This window comes from Leiobunum rupestre, chromosome 3 (assembly GCF_980474605.1).
Source record: "Leiobunum rupestre chromosome 3, qqLeiRupe1.1.hap1, whole genome shotgun sequence".
Classification (NCBI taxonomy): Eukaryota; Metazoa; Arthropoda; class Arachnida; order Opiliones; family Sclerosomatidae; genus Leiobunum; species Leiobunum rupestre.
Window position 1 is genome coordinate 65,996,099 of NC_143386.1, and position 11,421 is coordinate 66,007,519.

The 11,421-nt window shown below is 40.1% G+C and overlaps 1 pseudogene; it reads left to right on the forward strand.

Annotated features, from left to right (window-relative positions):
* Nucleotides 1-8,179: 8,179 nt before the first annotated feature.
* On the forward strand, nt 8,180-8,720 carry LOC149954397 (histone H2B pseudogene; annotated as a pseudogene).
* Nucleotides 8,721-11,421: the final 2,701 nt, after the last annotated feature.

An 11,421-nucleotide genomic window follows, 5' to 3' on the forward strand; every position in this document is an offset into this window, starting at 1 on the left:
AAATTCCTGACTTGAGCCTCAGGGCATTGGGAAATTGCCAGGTAATTTTTTATCTCATAACAACGGCCAATTTTGATTATACGATGCTGGATTGGTAGCGCGTAATCAAAGTTGGGCGTGTAACAACACAATCATACTAGCACAATGTCTGAAAGCCAGAGTCAAGCTAGCATAAGAAAACTGTATTTGACATTTTTTCTTTCATATCGCGAATAATAATAATAGTTAATAATAGAAATATAAAATAAAAATATTTTGAAAAATATTAAAATTTATGCACTGAATCAGCCTAATTTAAAAAACAAACGTGGGTTCTTATTTATAATTTCTATCAAAAGTCACGTATCTCGACTTGCTTGACTCTTGCAGACTGTATGGAACACCAGCCTCTCGAACACCAGCCAATTACAAAACAAGTTTATAAACGTCACACTAGCGTCAAGGGAGAAAATCTTCGATTTTTATGGGGAAAAATGATAGAGGAAGAAAATTAACTGATTAAAACGTCAAGGATTTTTAAAAATAATTCAAGTAGGTATTATACAAAATCAAGGCAGGGAAGTTGAGTGCATTAAAGTCGAAATAAGATAAACCAGTTTCAATAAAATCAGAAATACATGTATTTCTGATGAAATGTAAAGGTATTTTCTTTAACATTATGGTCGCGAGTACAATACTTTAACAATTTCAAAATTAAGAGATCTTTCAACAACGCGCTATCAGAGAGAATTCTCTCTGGCGCTATATATTTTAACGTAGAATATATGGAGCACTAAAGAGATAACAGTCATAAAGTTGGTCGGGAACCTACATTTTGACGGGATAGTAGAATATAGCTGCGTTTCGATGCTGGTTTGCTAACGATTAAATGATTTGAATTAATTTTCTGCGTGCGACACTACCACCATTCTCCATGTTTGAATATCGCTAATTCTAATCCCTCTATCGGGAAAAATATGCATAACAGCAAAAGTAGCATAAGCCCCAAAAGTGTGTCAGAACCATAGATATAGGAAACGTATATAAAGGTCTAGATAAAATATTTCAAAGGGAGTGAATACGGAGGTGACAGCTAGCAGAAACGCGTAATTTCTGAAGGCTATCCTTATAAGGCGCTATCTATCGGTAAGAAAGCTCGTGCTATCGTCGCGAGAGCCATTGTCTCCTGCTTAAAAATTATACTAAAAGTCACCAACAGATGGTGTCTAAAGACTACGGCCTGCGGAAAGGTCAAGCACTTTGTACTAAAATGCTAAGAGAGCTCGCGCTCTTGGTCACGTGCCTTCCTCGGTGTCTGCTAGGTGTCAATTCCGTATTTTATGTTAGGCTTAGACGCCCCGAAATTTATCTAGACCTTTATATACATTTCTTATATCTATGGTCAGAACGGTTTAGTAGATAATGAGAGTTTGTCACGATAGGGGGGGGGTCAGAAAATACGTCATCAAAATCGAGGTACTCCAGCGCCGCCGAGTGAGGTGTTTTAGAATGTATGTCTACGGGCGAGTAAATCGATGAGATAAAATCACGCCAGACTATAGACTAAATATAAAGTTGCTAGTACTATTCCAACTAGTAGGTTATGTATTATATAGTGTGACTAGGTTTCACTAGAAATTTTAAAAGGCGCGAAGGTACAACTGACACACTTTAGGGTCTTATGCGACTTTTGATAACAGTTACTGCGCAAGTGCAAATGTATCAAAAGGAGCAGCCATGTTCAAAAATCGGTGAAGGAATCCGTTCTTTTTAAATGGACATTTCTTGGAATACATTCGCACATGCGCAGAGTAAGTTACGCATGTTTTAGTCAGGAGATGGATAAGAAGTGTTTTTGAGTTTTAGGGGAACCGAAATGTCCCTGTATTAATTAGGGAATTATGATAAATATTTTTTTATTTATTGAAAAGTATAAAATGGCGGTCCCAAGCTCGTCGCCAGACTCGTTTTATTGAAACTCGGCATGGCCAACTTTAATAAAGCGCTGCGCGCTAGATAGCGGCCGACCCAGTCGCTGTTTTTTCGTGAACAAGAATTTTCCCGCTGGGGGAAAGTGGCGCTGCATCAACACAGATTTCCTCCATTGAACTCAATATAAAAACGGCCGTGAAATTAAAAAAATCTAGTTACCTAAATAATTTTTAGAAAATTTTAGATTAAACCTAAGGTAAGGTTATTTTTCAAGGTTTTTTAAATAGTTTTAAGCATTAATATTTTTTAATAATAGTTATAGTTTTAAAAAAGGAAATAAAAGTCGTGTGTTGTCGTAAGATAAGGGTAGAAAAGTATAAACTTATAATAACAAAACCAAAATAAAAACCATGTGATTATTATATTGGCATGATTTTCGGCGGGGCAGTGGCGGGTGCATATGTGACTTGATGATTTGTTATTACACCCATAGTTCAAGATGTATTTTAGCGCCGCTCCCCCCACCTGTGCCGTATTTCCGCCTAGGCCAACCTAGGCCGTGGCCTAGGGGCCCATCCTTGGAAGGGGCCCCCCAGTGACCGTAATTACTGTATTCGAAGGCATTAATCTATAATATCAATCGTAATTTATATTGGAGAAATTCCTAGGTAGAAGATTTTGTTTTAAAATTACCAAAATTTCTGCCTGGCAGTTTACGGACGCAGCCTTAAATCGCAATGTTGCATTATTGGCTGCGTTCAACACATAGAAATCTCATAGGTAACTAGAATGCTGCCGTGTATCTGGCAAATGGACCAAACGCCGTGGCAGACGATAGCCAGATCTCAGCCAATCAGAGCTCAAAGAGTGGTTCTGCCAAGAATTTAATGTCACCAGAGAGAATGACGTCACCTAGCTTCCGCTATAGTTACGCGGAACCAAGGAGGATTATTATCCTCCTTGGCAGAACCACTCTACGGCCTCTCATTGGCTGAAGGTTCAAAACGAACTGGCGACAAGCTCGGCCGTAGGCGGCAGCATTCTAGTTACCCATGAGATTTCTATGGTTCAACAACTATCAACAGAGAAAAACCGCTGAGTTATCGTTGAGTTCTTTTAATCAACGCTACGTCACAAAAATTTAAAAGTTGTACGATTTATACGCTACCTTAGAGCAAGAGTCAAGCAAGTCTGAAAACCCCTACTTGAGAAAAACCAGTTTTAAGTTTAAAATCTAGCATAATAACAACGATAATCTAATAATGAAAATTGATAAAAATAGAGTGAAAATATATATTGAAAATTTTGTACCGAGTCACCTTAATTTAAAAACACTCAAAGATTCTTATTTTGAATTTCTTTCAATAGTCACGTATCTCGACTTACTTGACTTTTGCTCTCAGGTAGCGTATAGTTCGCTGACTTAACGAACAAAATATCGTCTGCTACCCCTCCTTAAACTTTGTCGAATGACGTCACGACACCGATGAGCAACGGAAAAACCTGCTCCTCCGACCGCTGACTTCGTTGAGCAACATGACGTAGCAACCGGAAGTTAAAAAAAGCGTACAGTAAGCTCAACGCTGAGTCCCGCTGAACGTAGCCAGTATCGCATATTTAGTCGACGATTGTTAAGAGCTTATATAATCTTAGAGCTCAGACTTCTACGCTGAATCAGGAATATTCAGGCACAGCCTAGTTCCAGGGATAAGAGTAAATGCAGCGCGTGAAAAGGGGGCCCAGACTCCTTATCTGCCTATGGGCCCAGGATCTCTAAGTCCGGCCCTGCCCCCCCCCCCCTTAGTTTTTTCTCAATCCGCCACTGCGTCATGGTGAACTAAAACAGGAGAGACCTCCAATTTGGGTAATACTTGGGACTCAATTTCCGAGTACGTTCCCTGTGAGTGCTTAACGTACGGATAGGCATGTTCTACGAAAGTTACAATTGTCGAGACTAGCAATGTAAATGGACGGCTGGGATATCGTAGGTTTCCTCTATCTAAATGCTTGATTAAGTCCAGAAGCGGAGAACTACAGCAGGGCTGTAAAAAGTTCTCAATGCAAGAGCTAAAAATATCCCTTTTCTCCAATTCCCTGATAATATATACAGCCATGTACACTATACTCGCTTCTTTTAAAATGTATCGTTGGTTTTCTGGAAAATCTTGCCATTTGAGGTTTCAGTTTATCTGGGTTCACATCTTGAAACTACGCAGTCATCTCGGTAAGCTGCTACGTTTGATGATGGGACTGATGGCACCGATGATGTAATAATTCGTTTTTTTAGGATGTTCTCGATGGAGAAAACCACTGCCCAGGCGTCTAACATATCGTTTAGCTTGCTTACTTCCGAAACGAGCTTCACTTTAATTGCCTTTGTGATGCCAGTTTTACCATCAATTTAACTGACGTACCTTTAATTGTAGGGTTGATTTCGATGGTAGTTTCAGAAAACCACGTTTCTGAGGTGTTCTGTATCCCTTCGGCGATCCAAAGTTCTAAACAGCGGAAAACCTAACAGTAGTTGGATGCCACGAAGGATGTTTAGCTTTGTAGTTTTTAACGATATCTTATGAAAATACTGCTTGACCTTCCTCGAATTCTTCCGCGTCTTGAATTATAGCAATAGTAATTTTTTCTCTCTCAAAGAATCGACTGGTTCCTGTTGGTCTTCTAGCTTATTATTTTAACCGCCATACTTTGGTTTGGAGATTGTGAATGGCAGTTTTCAGCCGTTGTGTTTGCGAAGGTGTTTCTTGGTCTTATTAAGCAGCGTTCAGACTAGGTGAAAATATAACGTTTGCGTCGATCGTGTCGGTTCTTTCGATTTCTTACACCGTTCAGACTTCTCAACAGGGGGCCTATTCTGTAAATATTCGAAATCCAATTTTAGATCGAAAACTAGATTTCGAACTTCGTGATCTCGACGAATGGTATTCGGTAAAGATTTCGAATAAGCTTAAATCAATGCAAATTGTCGAAGTCGATTTCGACATGATATAGGTTATCGAGATCGAATTCCCATTCGATTTTTTACAGAATCGCCCCCCTGGGACTTTAAATTTTCGCGCGTGTCGTTTATATTTTTTCATTTCGTTGCGGATTGCCTAGATGGCGTCTCAGTTTAAAGGTCAAAAAGTTCATATCAGACAATTCAGGATTTTAACGCGGGAACTCAGGGAAGATATCGTCTTAGGAGGAGCACAGACCTCTAACACCCATTCGCGTCGGAATAAGATTGTGGAAATCTCCATCTTTCTCTCTAACTGTAAAAAGCACTCATCAAAATTTCCCTATTTCTTCGGTTTTTAATTCTATTGATCATGTAGGCCGCAAGTAAATTTTTTTATTCAAAATTAGCGCCTCTCTATTATCTGTCGCCATTGTAGCCTAATTAAATTTTTCCGCCGTTATTAGTGGCCCGGACTGGCCATAGCGGATGGTCGGCGATTGCCGAGGGCCCCCGGCTCAAGGGGCCCCCAAATTGCTTATAATAAATTTTAATAATAAATAGATTTTTATTTCATATTCCCCCACCGCCCGGTAAGGGGGGGGGGCTTCAGTCTCTAGCCGAGGGCCCCGAAAGGAGCCAGTCCGGGCCTGGTTTTTACTGAGCTCTGATTGGATGAATAATCACCTTTTATTTTAATCTCCGTGCAAGGTTTTTCCTTTCTGAATAGTGAAATGAACGAACCGACGCGACCAACATAACCGAACCGATACGACCGACGCTAACGTAACATTTTCACATAGTCTGAACGCTGCTTAACTGTATATTTTCAAAAATTTTGGTAACTCCTGAGCAGCTGGGCTCTGATAAAAATGAAGTACTGTGTTCTACTCGAGCTTGTTTTTGAGGTGTTGCGGCAGAACCTCTATCTATAGGTTTCCTCTTCTTCGGAATTTGCAGTTGCAGGTAACTCGGATATCCTGAGATAGTCGGAACACTCTTTTTTTTAGTTTTCTCACTTTTAATCCTAAATTAAATAGTTATTGTTATAGTTATGAATGTAAAATTTTAAAAAGAAAAATTGTTATAAAAAAAACCGCAGCGCTATTTTGAAGCTCGGTTTACAGATGTTTTTCCCCATTGTCAACCCCCTCGGTGGTGAACGTTTCGTTGTGGACCTCTCCCGGTTGTTTCAGAGAGCATTATATGCTCTCTGGTTGTTTTATTTGTATTTCCTCCATACTCTTTGCTGAAACGTTGGGATAATGTGTCTTTAGAATGTTTCGTGATATCACCCTTTTAATTTTTCGATGGGCCTAAAAAGAACTTTCGTTATTCAAGGTTTTGTAAAATTCGTTCGGAGTTGCCGTAAACCATATTTAATCATTTAATCATTAAATCAGTAATTAATGAAATTTTCAGATAAATTAATTTTTATAAATATATATATTTACTAGCTGGGTAAACCTGTCTGAGCTCTAACTAGTTGGGTTAATCGTAAAATTCTTATAAGGTTGTAAGAGAACGGTACCGTCTAAGATACATGATAAATAACTTTTATTCCTTTATTAATAAAAAAATACATATCCTAAGCAAAAGTATATCTAATATTTTCAGAGGTGGGCTGAACTCATAGGGCTGCAAGCAAGCAAGTCGCTTGATGACTTAGGCCTTTTAGGGTGGTGCCTTTGGTATTAGCCTAGCTGATTATTATTATTATTATAATAGGGCCTACGAACTACGAAGGTCCGAAAAGACGGTAAGTGAGAGATATTTGCCTTAGGTCTACGGAAAGGTTAAAACGGCCCTGAGCTAGGGGCCATTAAAAGTGGATGTTAAACCATGGATATATGACTTATAGGTCCATAATTGAGAAGAGTAAAGTAAGCGAGACGCCACTCTTGAGAGAACTATTAAAAAGGTAATAAGGGGATTAAGCTAAAGGGACATAACATTTTTTAGAAGGCAGCAAGGGATCCCATCAGTAGCTGAAGTGCTTAAAGGGCAACGCAAGTGAGCTGGTATATGTGTGTGAAGTGCGAAATTTTCGGGAGACTCTGCGTGGCCTCCGCCAGTCCGAGTGGGGGCTTGGGGGAGTTAGCAAAATATGTCAGGTTTTAATTTTTTGCCAGCTCGCTTGCGTTGCCCTTTAAGAACTGACCGGATTTCCTTTACAGAGAAAGAATATCGAGATTTGTATTAAGACAATATTGTTCAAGCTTGATTCTCATTTTTAACCATTTGCTATTAAAGGGACTAGAACCTCCAACGCGTTCTATGTGGAAGACCCCATCAATTTCCTTTATTCCCTTCACAATCAGCGATTATCAGCGCCACAGGTGTGAAAAGCCTTGGGAGGCAGCGGACAATATTGGAACCTTCGGAGGGTGACAGAAATACCAGAGGTTATATTCCCTTTAAGGTTATACTTAAGACCTTTTCACACGTGCCAACTATTCAAATCAAAATGCTGAATCAGTAAAAATGGATCAGTGATCGGTATCAACTAATCGAACTTTTATTCACACGATCCAACTAGTTGACTCATCTGGTTGGGTCAAAAAGGTGGCTAGTGTGAAAAGGCCTTAAGTTTAGATGAGGGTGATAAATTTATAGAAAGCACGCTGGTTATGCCATTTAGATTCTTCTAACGTTACATCTCCCTGTAAAAAATCCGTCACGCTACTATCATTTTGTAGATACTGCAAGCTAGGAGCAACAAACACAACACCCCACACAAGGAGAACGCAACCCGTCAAAAGTCGTGGAATTTCTTGTGTACGTTTTTCATTGGCTAGACGCTTTAGCGCCTGCTGCCGTCGGAAGGGGAAAATTCGGAAATTGTCTCCCCCCCACCCTAAAACGTTCAGCATAAAGGCTCGTGACGCTCGTCCAATGAAATTCGTACACAACCCTTCGTTAGCGTGTTTAAAGGCTAGCTGCGTTCTCCTTGTGTTTGTTGCTCCTAGGTTTAACTATGATACCTTTACTACGCCTCACTCTGCCTCGTATCCTTCGGCTCTGTCTTGTCCCCCGCCTAACTTCTTCCCTGGTCAGCCGCATCTTTATGGCTTTTTAAAAGTTTAAAATTTCAAAAATTACAATCCACCAAAAAGGTAAAAAGCATACATCGTAAAAAATTACTAGCCGTCAATAAGGCTTCGAGAATAAATCGCCACGTGTTTACGGTGTTTACTGAGGATAGGTCTATTTTTTTCACTGTTTTAGGGCGTTATTTTCTTGAACTTCTTTTATTGGGCTGATAAAAAATATTAAAAATTTAAGATAGTATAAATACAAACCACAAACGATAATCATCGTTGTATTTTCTTCCGTTAATTAAAGTTCTACCTTAGATTTGCGATTTTATTCAATTGTATGACCTAGCCTCTGAAGATGGTTTCGAATTCAACAAAGTCATCGAAGAAGTCCAACAAAGGTCCGAAACTTGGAGGCAGCTCTGAGCGAAAGAAATCTAAGAAAAGAAGGAAGGAAAGTTATGCTATCTACATTTACAAAGTGCTCAAGCAAGTGCATCCCGATACTGGAATATCCGCGAAAGCAATGTCCATCATGAATAGCTTCGTCAACGATATCTTCGAGCGAATTGCAGCCGAAGCTTCCCGTCTAGCCAACTACAACAAGCGCTCAACTATTACAAGTCGGGAAGTCCAGACATCGGTTCGACTACTCTTGCCCGGTGAGCTGGCCAAACATGCCGTGTCCGAAGGTACTAAAGCTGTTACCAAATACACTAATACGAAGTAATTATTTTGTTAAACTTTGTTATTAATAAATTGACAATATGTATTGGGAAATTTTGTGTTCTATCTTATTCGAAATAAAAGATTTTTTTATAGAGATATAAGAATTATTTTCATCTATGGTGGTATAGCTTATTTTACGCGCGTATTTCATAGGAGTCGCCATTACCGTGCTACACGCGAGAGAACGGGTTTTGGGGGAAAGAACTTTCCACGGTAGAGCTACGTGCAGTACGTCTATGGCAGCTACCTGTTGAGCAAACCGTGGGAGGGTCCTAGATGGGGGTAAGACGCGCGAAAAAGAGTGTATACGAAGCCGAAGATAATAATTCCGTGAATAGAGAGGTTAAGCCAGCGCATGGAAATATGCATGTAGGCTAAACTCTTAAGATTCTAGACGTTGCTGTATTGTGTACAATTTACTGCCCTACAAGTTATCAGCAGGTTATCCAAGGCACCACCTTAGGCAGGGGTGACCTAGCGATTTCAATGGCTTTTAATTCAGGTGGCCGGTTTAAAGGGGAAACAATCTTCTCAAATAGTCTGATTAGTGCATCGAAAACTGATCAAAGTTGTCCCCGTTGGACCACCCTGCGCTTCCCCATGGGAGAAAAGCTTCCTTACCACCGACCCAAATGGCGAAATGCTTGTCATCGTTGTGAGCATAGCAAAATTAAACTAACTTGACCAAAATTGTGGAATGTAATTAGCTTAACTGGTTTCGCCATTAGCCAAAAGAAAAAAGAAAAATTTTCATTGTTCGATTGAACACGGATCATATGCTCAGAGCCGTAGCTAGCTTATTATGGACCCTCAGCAAAAAACCCCAAATGCGCTAACTAATTGCCCATCTATTTTTCTAATAAATTTGTATAGCGTACCAATCTTTTAGAAATTTTCTAGCAAAATACAGCAGAAATATTTTTTTAGAAGAAAGACGATTTTGCTCGTCTCATTATTTTGCGCCCTGGGCAAGTACCCCTCTTGCTAGGCCCTAGCTACGGCCTTGTATATGGCGGGGAAATAAACCAGGTTCCACAAAAAGGAGGGCTGTTACACTTCACTATTTATGCTGTTTCACCTAATACGAGATATTTAGGGCAATTTAGATGATAATTGTTTACATGGTTTTTAAATCACATTTTTGATCGATAGAATTAAAGGGAATAGAACTTTGGGTATTTCGTGTGGAACACCAACACTTCCAATATTTACCGCTCCATTATATGGCTTTAGATATTTCTGGCACTAGTTTGTGAGTTCTTGCACTAATTGTTAGGGGTCTTCATGAAGAATGCGTTGAGGTCATATTTCCTTTAAACGCCGAGGACACCAAATACGAGTACAACCATAAGTCTGTAATATTGTTCCATAGGTTTTTCACTTTGGGGAATATTTTACTGAGAGTTAGTAACGTAGTGACGTCATCACAAGTAGAAAATCTCCCCCTAGCGAGGCGCTGTCAAAGGCTACTTGTGACGAGTTAGCAAGCGGACGCAAAGCGGCGACGAAACCCGTAATGCAGTCTGTCTTGTGAATCGCATTGTATCAAATATATTGTTAAGATCGAAATATATATACTTATTGGTACCTTAAAAGCATAATTAAATAAAGCAGACAAGTTGTTGACTGCAGTAATTACGTCACTGCAGTCAACAACTTGTCTGCTTTAAGTAATTCGCCAGTTTCAATAGTCTCACCGCCACCTATCGATAATGTACAGAAATGTTCGAGTACCACTAGTACGGACAGTTTCAGAAATTTTATCCACTGTTTTTATTTTGTCTCGGTTGGCAAGGTGGTACTTTGAGCGAGACAAGAATTAAACACGTGTCAACGTTTATTTCACTGCCAAGTTATGTTGACTCTGATTATTGAAACTCACTTAATATGCTTTTATGGTAAAAGAGTAAATTGAAACAGAGTAGATAATATATTTCGATCTAAACAATATATACACCTATAAATAAAATAAACAAGCCGGGCCACGTTTTGCGAGAACGAAAGAAAACTTTAAAAACCAGGTACAAAGAGTGAATACGAACGTAATTATGTTTTTAGTTTGAATACGCATTATCTGGGTTTCTATCAGGCATCTCTTCGGGGGGAATGTCTACCTCCCGGGCGTTAAGCGCTTGCCAATGGACATCACACACACGTGTGTCTGGTAAAAACCACCCTGAGCCTAGTTACCTTCCCCCGAGGAAACGTTTCTAAGAGAAACACTGAGAATTATTAACGTTTGTAGCGCAAGAGTCAGACTCAGGGGTGGACAGGCGCCTTTTTCGTGAAGTGGGTACTGTAGGGTTGCGGCCCCCCAAAAATCACTTTTCAAGCGGTCTCCAGTCGAACTAAAGGGTAATTTTGGTCGAGGCCCCGTGAGATAACGCTCACCAGCCCACCGTCCCAATCCACCCCTGGTCAGACTTTAAAAGAAACACCAACTCTTAACATGACGGACATCGTCGTTTGCCGTCATGAATGTAATTTAATTAGTATTTCGCCTAAATGTGTCAGTACTATTAATACAGAAAGTATGGTGACTACCGCTGAGTTCAGTGTTTCTCCATCTTTCCGCTACTATCCTATCATAAAGGAAGACGACGAAGCAATCGACGATATGACGTAGGGGAAGTAAGGTCCACGCTAGGGCATGGCGACAAAGGCGACCGCCTAGAGCGCCGCACTCAGCGACACTTATTTGGGGCCAGCATAAATCCGTCAAGGGGGGTGGCCGAAGTTTGGACCCGGAACCCCCCTGGTCTACGCCACTTGCCCGCACTTAGCGACATGTTT